The sequence below is a fragment of the Elaeis guineensis genome, chromosome 12, assembly GCF_000442705.2.
Source record: "Elaeis guineensis isolate ETL-2024a chromosome 12, EG11, whole genome shotgun sequence".
In the NCBI taxonomy this organism is placed as follows: Eukaryota; Viridiplantae; Streptophyta; class Magnoliopsida; order Arecales; family Arecaceae; genus Elaeis; species Elaeis guineensis.
In genome coordinates this window covers 9,870,077-9,890,293 of record NC_026004.2, presented here as the reverse complement: position 1 = coordinate 9,890,293, position 20,217 = coordinate 9,870,077, and the positions used below count along the sequence as shown (strand labels likewise).

Sequence of the window (20,217 nt, the reverse complement as noted above, 5' to 3'; positions counted from 1 at the left end):
AGGGGGAGCCAAAAGAATAGCTTTATCTGAACCGGCATTCTGCTTTGCAGTTGCTATTTAGGTCTCTAAAATTTAATAATAGATACTGAAGATCGTAAATTCTAATGGTACTTGACTGAGAAGTTCATGCAAAATCCCCAGCCATGCTAAATTAGACTATGAGGTGATCTGGTGTCACCTAGGAAGAAGCAACTGCTTATATTCCTCAACTGATCTCACTTCATTTGTTGATTAAGGTTCTCCTAACGTGCAATGGTGTTTTCCACACATATTCCATGATTATGGAAACACAGCAATTGGCTGCCAGCAAGCATCAGCAAACATCATTCATTAAAGCTGCCAAAGATACAGTAGTCAAGACGTTCATTTAAGGGAACATATTGACATTGCTTTTAGAGCTGCACCATATAGGTCTTGTGACTACCACCGCCAAATTTCATTTGATATTTGATGCACTACAATTTCATTTATTATTACCGCATTCCGAGTGAGATCTAAAACCATCTGTTAAAGAGTCCCTATTGTTGGTAGATCTCACTAGATGAATTGGTTGTCTTCCCTGGAATTACAAGATACTATAAGAAACCATCAGGTTCTTGCTTACCGTTTGGATTACTTAATATTTTCCCTACGTAGCAAGTCATTTTCTTTCAGGGATTTGAGAATAAACAGATGCTGCCAACCAGAACTTTGGCACACTGGATGCACAAAATAAAATCTGAAGATTGAGCATTTGGTAGGTAGATTAATCCTATAATTGAATGAATTTATTGGACAGAGACATAAAAAGATGAATTAGGCTAGAAAAATTTGACCATAAATAAGAGTTGAAAGTGGTTAAGGCCTGCCTTTTCTCATACAAAGCAGAGTGGTGATAACCAATCACGGGCAAAAACATGTAGCATCGCTGCTAGTAGACTCTTTCCTTAAGCCAGGTATTTCATGTCTTGGGGACAGAAGCACAACAGAACACCAGATCATATGATAGATTTACTCAAAATACACAATCCATAGAACAAGGCAAATGGATGAAACATGACATTCAGTAGACAACGAAATGGACATGTTAAATCTTATTGAAAAATTGGGTAGCTTGACCCCTGCATTACCATGAAGCAAACAAATAATGCTAATCAGTCGAACTTGAGTAGGTGAAGGGGTCTTTTAAGCGGTCTTCCTGTATAGAAGGGAGAGAACGCTACATCTGATGGGCAAGCAGCTTCACTTTGAATCTCTGATATATATGAATTCTAAGACAATGCATTGACTTCTCAAAAATAATATGCCATTAAGTTACAACAAAAGAAAAAGAACTGCTTAAAATTTGCTATTATGTCTTAACATGTTAAAACTCAGCCATAAATCATGTTAACATCCACATGCATCCCATGATAGAACATTGTCCACAACCGATGCTTTGTGGAACAGATACCAAAATACAGCAATTAATTTTTGGATTTTTGCTTGTGCTCACTCCTTCTCTTCAGGTCTATCCAGATCTCCAATACTATCATGCTCCTGCAATATGAGATAGTTGCTGCTGACAACCATATAAATGCAAAGCACAGTTATTTATGACAAGCTGATAGATTAGAAATTTGACAAGTTCTTCTAGAGAAGAGGAAAGGCAATATATTCTTTTTTGATACAAAAGATTGACATTTTGAAGAAGCTCCAAGCTCTGATCAAGCACATTGTTCCATATATAAGTGAAACCATAGTCATACAGTCAAGCTGTAGCTTTTGCATGCCTCCATGAATTCGGTTTACAGGAAGCAGCTTGTACTTTAGTACCATTTCAAATTTATTTAGCCAAAACACTTAAATTTTTGTTTTCCTGCTCCAACCTAATTTAATGGCTATACAAGCACAGCTCTTGCAAAAGAAAGACATCTGAATTGACAAGATCATAATCACCCATAAAATACTAATATTTTGATCACATGCACTACTTGTGCCACATGCTATTCACACCCCATATGCAAATATGGGGGCCCATCTCCACCCCAAGTGTGGGGTTATATATTAGTTACTCCCACTCTTATCTAATCAGTAGACTACCATCCAATGCTCATGCAGGTCAGCACACTCATAAGAATAAGGGGTGAAAGAGAATAAAAGTTTATACATCCTCTGAGAAGAATAGATTCTCAAGCTCCAGTCTATTAGAATGGTGGGGGCTAGTAATTCCCCTCCTTGAGTCACCAACCATCTATTGAAAAAGAATCAAAGTAAAGGCATTTCACTACTACATCCTTCACCAATGATTCCCATCTCGACAGTATCAACATCTCTCGCAAGCACCATATCGTTTTGTCGAGAATAATACCTGGGACACATCTAGGACACCAATTCCTTCTCCTCTCGAACTAGAATATCCTATTTGGTACCAATCAAGATGGACCAGGATGGTTGGATCCCAACATTTGATGGCCTGGCATCCCAAGATGCAATTTTTTTGATATTTCTTTTTCTTTTCATTCACATTGTTAATGCCTGTGTCCGTCCATCAGAACAATCTGGACCCATCCCAATATCATACCGAACTAACACCAAACTGGAATGGGAGTTTGTACCAACATTTAAACCCTGGCTCAATAATAACAAATGAAACACATTTAACACTACAGTGAGTGGCAAATTATTCCATTAAGTTCTCAAATAGCAACCAACGCTCCTATACATTTCACTCAAAAAATACAAAATAAAGCTGAAGTTCAATAAGGCACTAAGAGTCCTCACTTCAAAAAACAAATCATCATTGTTAGTTATAGTCCCAAAGGATTGAGATACAAGAACCAATTTAGTTCTGATATTGCAACATGACTGAGAACGAAAAGCTTTCTTAAGAATGCATACCTTAAGTATATCCTTCACATCGCTCCTTGTCATCATCTGTTGTCTAAGTAGTAGTTCTTCTAGGCCTCATCTGTGGGTGCATACATAACAACCATCTAAAATCAAAACTCAACGCCATTGATTCAGAAATGATTAATTAAATAGAAGTTGCTTAAGCTCTACTTAGAACACCATAACAACCATCTAAAATCAAAAATCAAGGCCATTGATTCAGAATCGATTTTACTAAACAGAAGTTGCTTAAGCTCTACTTGAACACCAGTGATGGCCCAGAATAAGTGCAATCAACTGGAAATCCAAAAGAAAAAAAGGCTCACTCAGTAATAAAATGGAAAAAAAGTGAAATGTATAAGTGAATGAAATCCTGGAGAAGAATAACAACATTACACTATCATAACATAGTGCTTGCTTGAAGGGTGAAGAACCCAGCTTGCAGTTTTCAATTATAATGCTCCTCTTCATCCATCTATGAGAATAAGATGACCAGATGTCAGGCTTAACCTTAAACAATAAGCTGAAGCAAACTATATTGAGATGAGGTAGTGACCTCCAAGTCATCCAATTCAAAGTCTTTTAAGTTTGATCAGCCTCATCTTTAACTCCTGTCAGAATACCTACAATTTACAGCTGTTGATCATTTGTCAGAAGCAACAAGTTATAACATCAATAGCGAGGAATCAAACTCGAGCAACAAAGGTTCTACAAAGAAGCCAGCAAGATATCAGGCATATAGAGTTCAAGTGGTTGGTCTGTATTTCACATTCATTTTCTACAAATCTATTTAACTATCTCACCCTTCTTGAACCTCTCACAATGGCACCTAATGGAAAATTCCCAAATACCAGGACATAAGATAAAGTGGATAAGTAAAAATGGTGAAATTAAAAAAATTGGGTGATGATCAAATTTAATCAAATTTCAAAATGCTAATCAATAAATCTCTTACAGCTAATAAGGAAAAGAATTTAAAAGTGGATCAAGCTACTTATTAACTGATTCAGATCCTCTTGGTTAACCAGCAAAGAAACAAGACAAGCGTACAAACTATTACTTTTTTATTATTCACACTTTGTCCCCCTGCTATGCTACACAGATGAACTGCTATCCCAAAAGAGGTGGCTGAAGGTATGAGCAGGTAGAGGTGCAGGAATATAGAACATTGGTCCTAGAAAATAGCAGGAAGTTAACCCACGCATTTAAATAACTCAGTGCTAAGTTGATTCAACAGAACAACTAATCTGATTCATTCACAAGGTAAGAAAACAAGAGACAGCCTAGAGTGGTTGAAATTAACAATTTAGATGATATCACGTATGATAGCTACTAGCATAAGCACCAAAAGGCCTCGGAGTGGAAATTGGCAAATGGGCAGCATTGAGGTGGAAAGTCCCTAAAACAAGGGGATAGAACAAAAGGCAGCCTCGTGCGCAAGGCTCCTAGCACTGCAGGGTCTGGAGAGGATCAGATGTACAGAGCCTTGCCTTCGGAAGCAAAGAGATTGTTTCTGTATTTCGAATCTCTGATAACCAGGTCACAATTGAGCAACCTTACCATTGTGCCAAGGTTTACCGTCAAACAAGGCGATAGAATGCTGCTTGTTAAAAAAAAAAAAAAGAAAAAAGAAGTGTAATAAACAAATAACTTCAGCTCCCTACAAATTAGGTTTATCAACCATAATATGATCAACCAAAGCTCGAGTGTATTATAATTGGCACTTAGTCTACATCAAACACCTATAAACCAGTATTTGCATCACATTCAGGGCAATCGTGTGTTCTTTTTGGCATCACATTCAGGGCAATCGTGTGTTCTTTCTGAAGATTCCATATACAACGAGGAGAATCCTCCAACATGAAACAAAACACTTTCCTTAACTACAAGAATATATATGCATATGTATGTATGTATATACTTTCCTTAACTACAAGAATATATATGCATATGTATGTATGTATACAACATTGAGTTGGACTCCACTATCCACACCCAAACTCATGTTCCAAATGCACTTCTCAATTATGTCAATACAGAGTTTGCACAAGACTTACCAACATGAGGATTTTTCCTTTTTTCCCAATAATCATGAGAACCTTTGTTCCAGGAGCCTTTCCACACATGAATACATCTGGGATATCTGAACATGCAAATATCATTGGATGCTCAGTTTTTTCCACCATGTATAGTTTTAAATGATATTATCTCATCATCGAACAAATAATAGAGAACAAAAGATTTGACACAAAATATAAAAGAAAGCTTGTGAATTGAGGAAATTGCGAACGTTACATCCCAAGAACAAGCTCGGCAACATAAAAATAACAAAAATTCAAAAGTGATGAAAGGGGATAAAGAAAGAAAGAATCATCAAGGGTCATGTAAGGACTTAGAAGTTAGAACCACTAACACCCTAGAAGCTTCCTACGAGGCTTCATTCCTTGATAATTGGTTAGCTCCAAAGAAATGCTTAGATTCAAAAAGGGAATCAGGCCTGGCAGATCCTAAGTGTGAGGCAAAAACTTCCTAATGATGCATATCAAGGTAACTTCTTGATTCCCAAGTTTATATGATGTCTCAAAAGCATGTTATTCATGCTTAAACTCATTTACTTCTCTTTTTAAGAGATAATAACAAATTAAAAGGATAGCACATTTGGCAACAAGGGCAGGGATATTAGAGTCCAAGAGTCCCCCTAGATGATCAAGACATTTGTGTAGACTAATTTAAAGAAACCAGCAAATCATTTAGAGTGAAATACATATCAAACACCAGGTTCATCATAAAATTGCAAATGGCTTTCATATTTTCTATCTACACTTATTCTGTTTCAACAAGTACATAACTGAACACAACAAAGTGAACAAACCATGAATATACACCATATTGGTTTATGTGTGATAACCAGATGACACATTCATGAAATAAACATGATAAAACAGAGAGTCCACAAGATCATTAAGGATGGATCACATGAATTAGCATCTACAAGCCATTACATCAACAAAATCAAAGCGTGACCTCCAGCAAATATGATGTTTTTTTTCAAAAAAAAATTCTAAGTTTGCTATAAAAATGTTTCTTGTGAATTGTGATATCAGGTTACCAATAATATCAATTATAGATGTACAAAGACAACAAGGTCACCAAGGATAAATCAGTAAGGACCGATATTTCCAAACAAAAAGAATTTGAATTGCAATGATAAGCCGATCATTTTAATTAAAATGAGTTATTAATTAATTAATTAATTAGAAACTCTATCTTAATGGAAACCATCAAAAATATCCCTCCCTCAACCGAAGAAAAGGGCATGGTAGCGGCTTTTCTGTCAGAAAAATGAAACTAGATAAAATATTATCCACTTTAAAATTTGGGTCAGATCTAGGATTATGAACATGGAGAAACCAAGTCTGGGCACTCTAATAAATGTTCAATTTGGTGTCTTGACTAACTTGTAACACATTCACCAAAATCTGCTATTTTTCAAATCATAAAATTAGCCGACACCTCTTTTCGTGATCTCTCAACTCTTTCATTCTCTCCCTACCTCATGATTGATGGAAAAAAACCCTAGGTCTAACTTATCCCCCATTCACAACTAAAAGAAAGCCTTGTATCATGGACCCACCACCCTGCTTTAATATTCTTGTGGTAATTTTCCCAGAAACTGACCACTACTTGGCCTTGATGGTCGACCATCACTATGCCTTGACACTTGTTCTATTCATATCAGCCACCACAGTAACACACTCCTTGGCGGTTGACCATCCACCAACAGATATGCCTCATCCCCCTCCCTTCTCACCCCTTCTCTCCCTGAGAAAATCCCAACATCCCTCCACTCTCCCCTCCATTCTCTCATCAAATTGCTGACTGACGCCACATAAAGGGACTGATCCCTCCCTCCACCCCTCCCACATGTTCAAAACACTAATTGCACCATACCTCATGGGCCCATCACCGTACTAGGCCATTGGGGGTATTGGCCAAATTGAGCAATGTTATATTCTCTTATCAGGGGTGTTGGCCAAATTGAGCAATGTTATATTCCTTCACCGGGTTTGAAATAGATCATGGATGAATAACTATAAGTCTATAACCACAGGTTGTCGAACCTAGATCTGATTCGGCCTGATCTTTAGCCACCCCTATTGAGCAATGTTATATTCCTTCACCAGGTTTGAGATAGATCACAGATGAATAACTATAACTCTATAACCACAGGTTGTCAAACCTAGATCTGATGCGGCTTGATCTCTAGCCACCCGTGCATGTATATCTATATATGTATGCATGCATGTATGTACAAGTAATATCTCCTTCATTGATAAAGTCAACCCATATCAGTGGGATGAGGCTTGCTAGTACCAAAAATAGGTAAACAAGAGCCGACATAATCAAAGATAAAAGAAAGCTAAAAAGAACATACCAACGCATCAAGATTTCATGGATATAAGATAGAATTCCCAGGTTTCCCAAAAGTGAAATTCTTAATTTAAGGGAAAAAAAGCAAAGTTAAGGGCCCATTTGTCAATGCTTTTGTTTTCTGTTTTCTGATTTTTGGAAAACAGAAAAGCAAAAGGGACAACCTAACAAATGGTTGGTGAATCTTTTTGTTGTTCCATAAATCTATGAGTAAAAACATCTAACCAACTTTTTCATCTTATTTCTATTTGTAGAGCTATCACAACCCTTCACAACCTCCGCCATAGCCAAAACGATAGAAACAAAATCAAATAATTACAAAAAATACAGTAATCAAGATTACATCAAAAAATCCATTAGCTTTAGCAAATAGTCAATAGGAAGATGAAGTATTTATATATAAACCATTCATATGCATAGTCATTTCTATAACCATATAATGAAACCAGCCACTTCATTCTAAGTTCAGATTTTGATGTTTTCCACTTATAAATCTGCTTTTCCATTTTGTGAAACCAGCTACTTATAAATCTGCTTTTCCACTTTGTGAAACAAGCACTTTTCTTCATGTACTACTATACTAACACTGGCAAGCAATTTAACAAGATTTTTCCAGCAAATATATAGAAACTTTATCATATTTTACATTGAATGCAACAACTTTGCTAAATCATATACTAGAATTAATCAGGGCCAACTACTTGCATACACTTATTGAGTCCAACTTCACCTAGATCGTTATCAACAATATGGTGTAGCACACACTTGCTTTCAATAGTTGATTGCACAGTCATAAACAAATTAACTAACAGAAACACATGGCATGCAAGATACAAGAGAACAGTAATTTTGAAGTTCCAGGATCCACTTGCCTTCTTACCAAATAATAGTGCAACCAGTGAAATCAGATGCTCTTCCAACTCCTCTTGGTAGCCCTTTTTCTTGTTTTGCTTGCTCAGAGGAATATAAATATTATATAAAATTACAACAAAGATGCATGAATGAACAATGTATGCAAACAACGGATACAAAATATAATATGCAGAAAGAAGAAAGGCTTGATAAATTTAAAAAGCACTATGAATGCATCCCTGATTAAGTTGAACACAAACATCAGAACAAGGGGCACAGTCAAAAAAAGGCAATATGAAAACAGCCCTTGAGATCATCCCGCTAAAAGGAAATAAAATACTCACATGGAACATAAATTTTAAATATTAACATACACATGGCATTTGTATGAAAGGGATAGAAGTCATATCATTTTTCCAAACAAACAAAACCACACACCTCTAAATGCAAACAATGCTACAATCTGTCCATTCAATGCTGAACAGATTAATTCAATTAAAACATCTCAGCATATATTTAAACCACTCTAAATCATTACAAAAACTGCTAATTTGTATGCATTACCTCTCAGCAAAATAATGACCTCGAGGGTTACCAATGTATTTAGTAATTGGTAACCTCCTGAATTTAAACAATTATTCTCATCATGAGAAACATCAGTGTTAGAGACTAACTTTTCAAATCCATGGCCATGCTGATCTTTAATTTTGTTGCTTTTCTACAATCTGAAGCCTTTCCACATATCATACTCTCATATGGTCTGTGGTTAATTATATGTTCCTTTGGGCATTGCAGCTGCAATACAAGACATGATGTCTTACCGTCATTATTCTCTTCTCCATCTTCATTTTTATCTCGTTAATGCAACTGCTTTCCTATGATAGTTAAATAGATCTGTTCTGAAAAAAGACACATTTTAAATCTACATTTTGATAACCCCATTATCCTTCTAACAAAACTTACTTTCAAAGACATTAAGTTTCATAAACAAGAGAGATACTAATACAATAATGTCCTCCCTTTTGCATTGGAATATTAGTCCTATTGTTGACAAATTTCATAGCAAAGCCCTGAATCCTTAACACCGAAGCATTGCACCATGATTACATCAAACTGATACTAAAGTAATTCAATATATCAATCAAGTGTTTCCCAGATTTTCACATGCAAGAATGAAGTGGCAATAAATATCACATGTGTGCACTTGTGAGACCGCCGAGAAGCTGCAAGGTGAAGATATGTAATTGAAATGGTGAGATAAGAAAAATAAATAACTCCTTTAGAGGACCTTGAGGAGGATTGGAATCACAATAAAGGCCTGTTTGGAAAGGATAGGATTGCCCAAATCCTATAGAATTTGAAAATCCTATAGATTAAAATCCTATTTTCTTTCCTAGCCATTATTTGGGGGATTGAATTATGGGATAAAAAATTAATAGGAAATGGCTAATCCTATAGGAAAAAAATAATGACCTCCAGAGATCATTATTTTTTCCTATGATAATCGAGCCTCCCAATCATATTGACGTGCGATCTTCTCCCCCTCCCCCTCGTCCACCTCCTCCCCCTTTCCAACTACCCCTCTCTTTCCTCGCCTCATCTTCCTCCCCCGCGCCCTCTGCCTCCTCACCAACTTTGCCTCCTCCCCTCGGCACCCCTGCTCTCAACCTTCTCGTTGCTGTCCTCTGCCACTCACACCGCCACATCTCGCACATAATCCCATATGTTTGAGAAAAAACTCCAATCGGAACCTAAGAAATCCTCTGATCTCCCTTAAGTTCTCTCCTTCCCCATGGATCTCCAAAAAAGAGATTGAAATGAAAAGAAAAGGATGCGAGAAGCAAAAAAAAACTGATCAATCTTTGTGAGAAAAGGTCTTACCTTTTAATTTTTCCATTTTTCCTTTGTTTTCATTGACTTTTCCTATGATTTCCCCCGCTTTTTCCTCTATTTTTTACATCCTCAGAAGTCTCAGTTGGGTGGGTGGCTTGGAGCAGCCGAATAAGGAAGCTTAGATGATGGCTAGGTTTTTGTGTCGGGTGTTTATATGTAAGAGTTTAAACAATATAAATATATTATCAATCAATTTAAAAATAGACAATTGTGGCTTATTGGTTAATGTAGTGGTTAAACCGTCTAAAAATTTGGGGTTCAAATTGGCCGATATCCATACCCATCCTGCAATTAAAAATTTCATATCCATATTTGCCTAATACCCACCTCGGCTTGGGTCGGCTAGATAAGAGGGGTCAAGTCGGATCGAGTTGGATTGGATAAAGAACTCATCAAGCAAACATTATAAAATATTGTAACTCTAAAAGAAAGGATCTGGGTTAAATTTATATCAGGATAGGTTCAGAGCAAAGCATGCCATCATCCATACCAAGGTTGGATACTTGGTGAGTTGGCTACAATCGCCATCCCTAAGATTGGTCCTAATGTAGCATCTAGGTCCAACCCAATAGAAGATTAGATCGAATCGGACCGATAGTCAAAATTTTTATAAAAAAATTATAATATATATATATATAATTGGGTTTGAAAAGTGGGCACCTGAGGGGCAAATTCCAAATCTATAGGGGCAAATTTCAAATTCGTTCCAAAACCCAAACGAGTTTTAATTTTAAATTTCAAAGATAAACAAAGATAATGTTAGCTTTTTCTTGATATGAATTATTTGTAATTATAATGATTAATATGATATTTTGATAATGATAAGTTTATTATTTTGATAAAAGAAGGGATAGAAAGAAAAGGGGAAGAGGAGGAAAGGAGAGAGAGGAAATCCTAATTCATCATCCAAACAAATGATAGGATTAGTTTGTGAGTAATCTATGATTTTCTGAAAAATATTAGTGTGGGGCCCAGTCAACACTCCAAGTGGCATCCTAAAAAAGTCAAAAGTTCTAAAAAATCTCCTTAATGGCGTGCAACAAGTTCCTAAATCAGTTTGTTAAGTCTTTAATGTTGTAAAGAACAATAAGTGATGGTTCTAGTTCCAAAATGAGTTTTTTGACCTCCAAAGTTGTATTTAATACTTGATTTTCGTCCACTGCATTATGGCCTTAAATATTGTCAGCTAATAATAGAGAATATGTGAAAAAAAAGCAAAAAAAATATTGTAGCAATAGCTCTGCAAATTCAGCTTCCTATTTTCAGTTTTCAGCAAGTATTCTTCAGATTTTCTCTAAATAAACTCCTTCCTACTTGTAATTACTCTCTTTTACCCAACAAATTTGGTATCAGAGCTACGGTTAGCTTGATATGGCTACCAATCCTTCATCTTCTTCTAGCACCCTCTTTTCTTATTCACAAAGTCAAATTCCAATCTTTGAGGGTCAAATTATGGGTATTGGAGTGACCAAATGATGTTCTTCTTCATCTCTCAAGATTTGTGGGATTTGATAGAAGAAGATTATGAAGAACCACCTGCTGCAGGATCAAGTACGGCATGGACTGCTGAAAAATAGTCCCAATACAAAGAGAATGTAGAGAAGAATGCTCTTACCTTAAGGTATCTACACAATGAGTGAGTAGAGCAATTTACCTTCGCATCTACGGCATCACCAAAGCCAAAGTTGTTTGGGAAACCTTGAAGGAGTTTCAAGGAAATGAGAAAGTCATTTTCATCCGACTGCAATCCCTATGGAGGAGTTTTGATAATCTTCAAATGAAGGATTCGAAATCCATCAAAGAGCTGAAATTGTAAATCAGATTAGAGGCTATGGAGTATAATTGAAGAAAAGAAGATTGTAGAAAAGATTCTTAGGAGTCTTTCTCCTAAGTTTGATCATGCTACTGCAGCAATTAAAGAATCAAAGGATCTTTCAAAGATGTCAATGTTTGATCTTAGTGGTTCTCTTGAATCATATGAAAAGAGGATCCAGAAGTCATCAAATCAGCCCTTGGAGCAAGCTTTTCAGTCCAAAGTCAATCTGTCCAGAGATGAACATGAGAAGAAAAGAGGTCAAGGGAACCAAGGAAGAGGTCACGGCAGAGGTAGAGGCCGTGGAAGAGGTTTTCATCCTCAAAAACAAGGAAATTCAGGTTCTTCTTGCATTATTTGCAAGAAAACCAATCATGCATCATCCGAGTGCTATTTCAGATGCAGAAGGTGCAAAATTCCTAATCATTCTCAAAGGGATTGCTGGCATTAGAAGACAGAAAGAATGAAGCAAACTTCATGAGAGAAAATGAGGAAGAACAGGTGTTTTACACCTGTATGAATGCTAAAGCCAAAGAAGATAAAGTTTGGTTTCTTGATAGTGGTTGTAGTAACCACATGACTGGAAATAAGGAGCTTTTTGTAAAGCTAGATGAAAGCATAACAAATCAAGTGATTCTCGATGATGGAAAAGCAGAAAAAATTCAAGGGAAAGGAGTTATTGCTGTCAACATAAAAACTGGAAGCCAAAAATACATTCAAGATGTTCTATATGTACCAAACCTTGCACACAACTTGCTTAGTGTTAGACAGTTAGTTTGGAAGGATTATCAAGTTTGTTTTATCAACAATGAATGCAAAATTGTTGATAAAAAGAACAAGACCTTGATAGCTAAAGTGGAGATGATCAGAAATAAAGTTTTCCCTCTAACAATGGCATATTCAACCAATATTGTTCTTAAAAGAGATGTTGCCAATGAATCCTATTTTTGGCATCGAAGATATGGTCATCTGAATCAAAAAGGACTACAGCTTCTATAATAAAAGAAGATGGTGGTTGGATTACCTCAACTAGATCAAAAGGACAGAATCTGTGAAGGTTGTGTTTATGGGAAAATGCATCATCTCCCTTTTCCAAAGACATCATGGAGAGCAAAGGCACTTTTAGATTTGGTGCATGCAGATATCTTTGCTCCTACGAGGACACCTTCACTTGAAAACAAGAGGTATTTCCTACTGTTTGTTGATGATTTTACAAGGATGATCTGGATTTATTTTATAAGTCAGAAATCAGATGCATTTTCTATTTTTATGCAGTCTAAAGCTCGGGTTGAGAGGAAAAGTGACTGCAAGATGAAGTCCTTAAGGACTGATCGTGGAAGAGAGTTTATTTTTTGTCCCTTCATGGACTATTGCAGGAAAGAGGAGATCCAAAGGTAGCTGACAGTGAGTAGAAGTCCTCAGCAAAATGGAGTTACTAAGAGGAAGAACAGGACCATAGTTGAAATAGCAAGAAGTATGCTCAAAGGCAAAGGACTTCCCAACGATTTGTGTGCTAAAGCTGTTCATACAACAGCATATATTCTGAACCATTCTCCAACAAAAGCGGTTCGAAATAAAACTCCTTTTGAAGCTTGGATTGGAAGGAAGCCACAGGCAAGTCATTTAAAGATCTTTGGTTGTCCTGCTTATGCACTAAACAAAGCCCCAAACAAGGATAAATTTGATGAAAAAGAGAAAAAATTTCTGTTTGTGGGCTATAGTGATGAGTCTAAAGACTATAGATTGCTAAATCCACATAATAAGAAGCTGGTTGTGGCTCGGGATGTTTTATTTGATGAGCTGGCAGAACTGGAGTGGGGCAACAACACTCAAAAATCGAGTATGATGTCTGATTTTGCTCTAGCAAACAGAACAGAAGAAGTTCAGCAGTAACAACCCTCATATTCTAAAGATTTTACAACTGGAAGTGCAAATTTAAAACCTGAAACTTCATCTTCATCTCCTGTTTTGAGAAGATCAGACAGGATCAGGCACCCTCCTCATATGTATGGTGATTTTCGAAGTTATTATGCTATCAAACATGTGAATTTGCTTTGTTTTCTTGTGAACCTCACATGTTTGAAGAAGCATTGAAGGAAGAAAAGTGGATTCAAGCAATGGATGATGAGATTGCAATGATTGAGAAGAATAAAACATGGGAGCTTGTAGATCTTCCTAAAGGGCAGGATGTAATTGGCTTGAAGTGGGTCTATTAGACAAAGTTTAATGAAGATGAAAGCATCCAGAAGCACAAAGCAAGGCTGGTTGCAAAGGCCTATTCTCAGCAGTCCGAAATTGATTTCAATGAAACATTTGCTCCGATTGCTCGCATGGAAACAATCAGAATAGTGCTGGCCATTGTAGCATAGCTAGAATTGCAGATGTTTCAGCTTGATATAAAGTCAGTTTTTCTTAATATAGAGCTTGAAGAAGAAGTATATGTTGAGCAGCCTCAAGGATATGAGCTTGAGGGCAAAGAAAAAAAAGTGTATAAGCTAAAAAAGGCTTTATATGGCCTTAAACAAGTCCCCAGAGCCTAGAACAGTAGAATAGATTCTTATTTCCAGAAAAATGAATTTCTGAGGAGTCCTAATGAGCCTTCACTATATATGAAGTGGTGTGGGCAGAATGTTATGTTGATATGTTTGTATGTAGATGATCTAATCTACATGGAAAATAATCAAAAAATGCTTGCTGATTTTAAGCAATCTATGATGAAGAAATTTGAGATGTCAGATCTGGGAATCATGAAATACTTTTTCGGGATCTAGGTCAAGCAAGCAAAGGGTGAGATTTTTATTTCTCAAGAAAAATATCTGTTTGATCTTTTTAAAAAATTTCAGATGCTGGACAGTAAACCTACAGCTACTCCTTCAGCTCTTAATGAAAAGCTAAAGCAAGATGATAGAGGAAAGAAGGTTGATGAAGGTGTGTACAGAAGTCTGGTTGGATCTTTGCTGTATTTAACACACACAAGGCCTGATATTATGCAAGCAGTGAATATGGTATTAAGATTCATGAACTAGCCCAGCAACTTGCATTTTGTTGTAGCAAAAAGGATCCTATGGTATCTTAATGGAACTAGGAAGCTGGAAATTAGATATTCAAAAGAAGCTGATTGCCTTTTATTTAGTTTTACTGACAGTGATTGGACAGATTCTTTGGAGGATAGGAAAAGCATATCTGCCTATGTGTTTTGTTTGGGATCAAATATCATCTCTTGAAATTCAAAGAAACAGCAAACAGTAGCATTGTCATCAGCTGAAGCTGAGTATACCACGGCAATTGAAGTAGCATGTGAAGCTGTTTGGTTAAGAAGATTGCTTGCTGACTTAGGTCAGAAGCAAGAAAGGCCAACTATCATTTATTGTGACACTATGTCAGCCATTGCTAGGACTAAAAATCCGATTTTCCATGCCAGAACAAAGCATATTGAGTTAAGGTATCATTTCATCCGGGATCTTGTTCAGAAAGGAGAAATTCAGCTAGATTTCGTTAGTATACATGAGCAGCTCGCAGACATGCTCACTAAAGCCATTACGACAAAGAAATTTGAGAAGTTCAAGGCTCAATTGAAAGTCATAAATTAAGAGGGGAATTTATGAGTAATCCGTGATTTTCTAAAAAATATTAGTGTGGGGCCAGTCAACAGTCCAGGTGGCATTCTAGAAAAGTCAAAAGTTCTGAAAAATCTTCTTAATGGCGTGCAACAACTTTCTAAGTCAGTTTGTTAAGTCTTTAATATTGTAAAGAACAATAAATGATTGTTCTAGTTCCAAAATGAGTTTTTTGACTTCCAAAGTTGTATTTAATGCTTGATTTTCATCCACTGCATTATGGCCTTAAATATTGTAATCTAATAATAGAAAATATGTGAAAAAAAAAGCAAAAAAAAAATTGTAGGAGCAATAGCTCTGCAAATTCAGCTTTCTATTTTCAGTTTTCAGTATTTTTCAGATTTTCTTTAAATAAACTCCTTCTTACTTGTAATTACTCTCTTTTACCCAACATAATTTACAAAGGATTTTTCTCTTAATAGGATTTTATGTATATCCTATATGATCAAATCCTACATTCTATCATGAATTTTATCCTAAGTTTATGAATCCTAGATATCCCAACAGACCCTAAGAAAGAATGATTACTCTTACAATTCAACACCTAGAGGAGCAACAGAAACCAGCCAAAGTGTTATTGGTCAACTTCTTTTTGTATGGCCAGCTAACTTAAAAAAATATACCTGTGATGATGTTTACATAACCAGGAGTAACTATGGATCTTTACAAACGAGAACATAATAATGTGGAATTTTCAAGGGCATCATGGTCTTGGATCTGAAAATTTTGTACGATAACATGTCCCTTTTAAAAACACCATACACTGGTTACCAATATAACATAAGCACTTTATAATGGGTTATCTCAAACCATTTTAACATCTATACCCAACTAATTATCAATTCTAAGAGGAGAAAACAGTGGGATCAGATGTATGCATGGTCATGTAAAGATAAACCCGCCATGCATTACTAGTTATCCAGCTATGAGGCTTTTCCATTTGAAGAAAATTAACCAAGAAAATTGAAAATCCACCTTATCATAATTAAGTTAAAATTTTTTGATATTATTTAGATCTGAAAGCAACAAGTCTATAAAACGTCCTATTCTTTAGTTTCACTTCATCACCACTTTTCTCCAAAAGGGTTGCATGCAACTATGTTTTTCCTTGTTTCGTAAGCAGTAGTTCAATGATGACTCAACTACCAAAAGTCAAATAAAATAAAAAATCTGAAACACCAAGACAGAAATTGAAACACTTTGGTTTCAGCCACAAACAATCTAAAATCTAAAGAATGCCTTATATTTTCAGCCACAACTAACTATAGGGACAAAAATTGTCATATATATGCCCAATCTAGGCAAAAACATGCTATTTCTTCTTTATTGCAGATAGAAAGAAGCATTTAGCAAGACTAAACTCAAATATGTATCTTGCAAAGACTAAAACTGTCGCATTAGATTTCCCAAAAAAATATAGCAAAGGCAAATTTTTGACATAAGCTTGATAATCTTGATGCTCAATCTCATGGACAGGCATACATTAGGCTGCCATCAAACACTAAAACGATTCATTATATTTTTAAATCATAAATCAAGTTTCACCTTAGCTTTTCATTTGAAAAGATCATACGTTTCAAATTATTTGAGCATGAAAAAATTTCTGGAACAACACATCAAAACAGTTCCAAATCGAATTTGGATGATGCCTATTTAACTTACTGACCTTTTCCCTTCATAGTTTCTGCATGTTTTCTACTTTTTACTAACTTCTGACTCTTGTTTAAAGTTTAGGGCTGGAACAGGTAAAATTAGAGGCAATACCACTGAAACCATCAAATTTGCCAGATGAAATTCACTTGCTGAGGATTTATGGCTATGGCATTGCATCTCAGATGCAAAGGGATGGACAGCTAAGCTCATTCTAGAAAGGGCCAATAAATAAAAAATGCATATAATCATCCTTAAGAAATCTAGAAACGAAAAAGCATAATAGAAGAAGGTAGCAGGAGAGGACTTGCCCTACCCATGAAAGTGGGGAATGCTGTATTCAACCCCAACATATCCACAAACCGCTCGCGGACCCGTATGTAGACTTCTAATGCTCCATTATGATGATCATCAGATCCACTCCCTCCGACTTCAACAACCTCTCTTTGTTCTCTATCGGCACAAACAGGTCACCAAGCATCTCCTCGTCGGAGCTCTTCAGGTCCCTCGGCTTGTACATTGCCATAGCCTGCAGCACCGCAGCAACCCCGTTCATCTGCCCCAGCCTTTTCTGGTCCGCCCTGCTGTTTAGCAGCAGGATCGCGAGAATCTCCGAGGCATACTGCTTGTTAGGCATCAAACTCCCGACCTTGATCCTCCCTAGGAGCCACCACAGGAGCTTGATCCGCTCGCAGACGAGCTCCGCGATCGCTGGCTTGACCTCAGTCATGTTTTCGATGGTGCCGAAGGTGTTGTGGATGGCGGCGACCTGGGCCTCAGCAGGCGGCCGAGGTTCTGGAGTAGGAGCTCGAGGGCATTATTCTCCGTGAGGGGGCCGACCAGGAAGCGGGCGGGATCGTCGTTGTCCTCGAGGACGTCCTCTCGCCAGTGAGGTCCATGAGGAGGCCGACGACATCGACGGAGACGTCGATGTTGTCGTGGCCGAGATGATGTTGGGGGCGACGAGGTCCTGGTAGAACTCCGGGCCACCGACGAGGATCTTGAGGCGCTCGATCCCGTCTTGGACTCGACCTCGAAGTTGGCGAACTTCTCCAGCTCATCAGGGTACTTCATGCGGGCCTTCAGCTTGTCGCGGAGGCGGGCGCTCGAAGAGAGCACCAGCTTCTTGAGGGCGCAGAGGTCGAGCACCTCCACCCGCCACTCTGCGACTTCTCCACCACCTCCAGGAGGGAGAGGTCGATTTCAGCGCCGCCATTGGCAGCAGCCGGAGGGATCGCCGGAGCTTCGTCGCGCTTCCACTTGTGGTGGTTGCCCATGGTTCGCGGGGAGGGAGGGGGAACAAAAACCCCAACCCTAGATTAAAACCAGCGAACGATCCGGATGAAGCCCAAAACAGGCGAAGAAGGTGGTTATCAGGATCCTCAGCACCAACTAGACCCCGTTTCCCCTTTCACGTTCGCGGTCCTCTTAACCGTTCGCTGTTTCGCATAGAAATGTTATGCACATGTCCGCTTGTTACCACCGTAAACCAGCCCACCAGCCCTTCTCCTTTTCTGAATGCGTGAAATTCTCTGTGCACCGCTGACGGTATAGAACGGCGCGGACCGCCCATGATCGTTGACTCATGCAAGAGATCGAAAGAAAAAAAATTTTTTTTTCACCCATCGTGTTCCATCTAAATGCACGGACCGATAAAGTACGTTTAAACCATTCAAACAAAAAAAAAAAAACATAAAAATGTGTTTAATATTGAAAAAAAATTTAAAATTTTTCTCTAATATTTTTTGAATATTTTAATTTTATCATTTAAATATTTTAATTATCATAATTTTAATTTTTGATCGTTGGGCACCTAAGTATCAATGATCATGTGTATTTAATCTCTCTTTTATTATATGACTGTTGGACTCTATATTAAAGATTTTGACCGTTGAACTTCTTATTAAATATCTTAATGGTCAATAGAAATCCCAACAGCATAAACAATCACAAATGATTATAAACAATCATATTGGTTGCTATAAAAAGATTCCATTGAGATTTAATCCTGTAAGCCATTTAAGAGCCTTCTAATCTTTTTTTCAATGATTTTTTCTCTTTAATCATAATATTTTTTTTCTCTTCATCTTTCTAGGTGTTGAAAAAGTCTTCATCAACTTTCTTCACGATCGTGCTCGCAAGTGGAGAATTTCGATCATATCTTGGGATGATTTTTCTGAATATTCCTACAGGAGAGATGGAAATACGTCTTAAGATAATATACAACATGCTTCCAGATTTGATTAATTTTATATATTGATATTTTATAAGTTATTTAAATTTTTTTTAATAAAATATTATTAATTTTATTTAGTCTTTTAAATTATATTATAAATTTTTTAAACCATGTGTGTACTCTCTTTCTTCGATTTGATATTTCAAAGCTACTAATACAGAAAATATTGCTATAATTGGAAGTTTATAACATAGAAAATTTGCTTTTCTCATATATAATTTTCATTGGCATTTTTCTAAGGTAATTGTCCTTTTGGCAACACGTTAGGCAATAGAGCCTTATTATGCTTGCAGCGTAACTTGAGGGAATTACTAATCTTGCAAAAGCCCCATCTATTTTAACCTTAGAACTACTATAGCAGTAGCCATGGTTTATGATGTTTTAGCCCTTGATGGGAACAAATGACAAAGAAGATTCACAAAGCTGTAGTAAGTATGAAATATTATCTTGTTTTTATTTATTTATTTATTATGCTATAAGTTCTTTATGTTTGGGCTTGTGGATGCTTGATTGCAAATTCTCTTTTCAAGACCATATCAGATGTCGAATTGGTCATAGGACATGCAGGCAGTGGCAGTGTTAGGTGCAGAGTAAACTTTGCTATTGGCAGGCAGTGTCGTTCTCAGGTTCATAAGTCTTTTTTATTGAAAGCCAAATTGGTTTCACATCTTTCATTTTGATGCTTTGTAGGTCTTTCTAATGAGACTGACTGCATATCGATTTGCATTAAAAAAAAATTTGCCTGCTAATGCTAATATGGCAGAGGGAAAAAAAAATCAACATAGAACAGGATGACAAATCAAGCTTCTCAGCATAAAATATATTGGACTTCTTTTACAATATAAAGTATCAAAATACTTTCAATTATTGTTTGA

The 20,217-nt window shown here is 36.8% G+C and overlaps 1 pseudogene; it reads right to left on the bottom strand.

Moving 5' to 3' along the window:
• Window positions 1-1,240: 1,240 nt before the first annotated feature.
• Window positions 1,241-18,521, bottom strand: LOC140852946 (uncharacterized; annotated as a pseudogene).
• Between the last annotated feature and the right edge of the window lie 1,696 nt (window positions 18,522-20,217).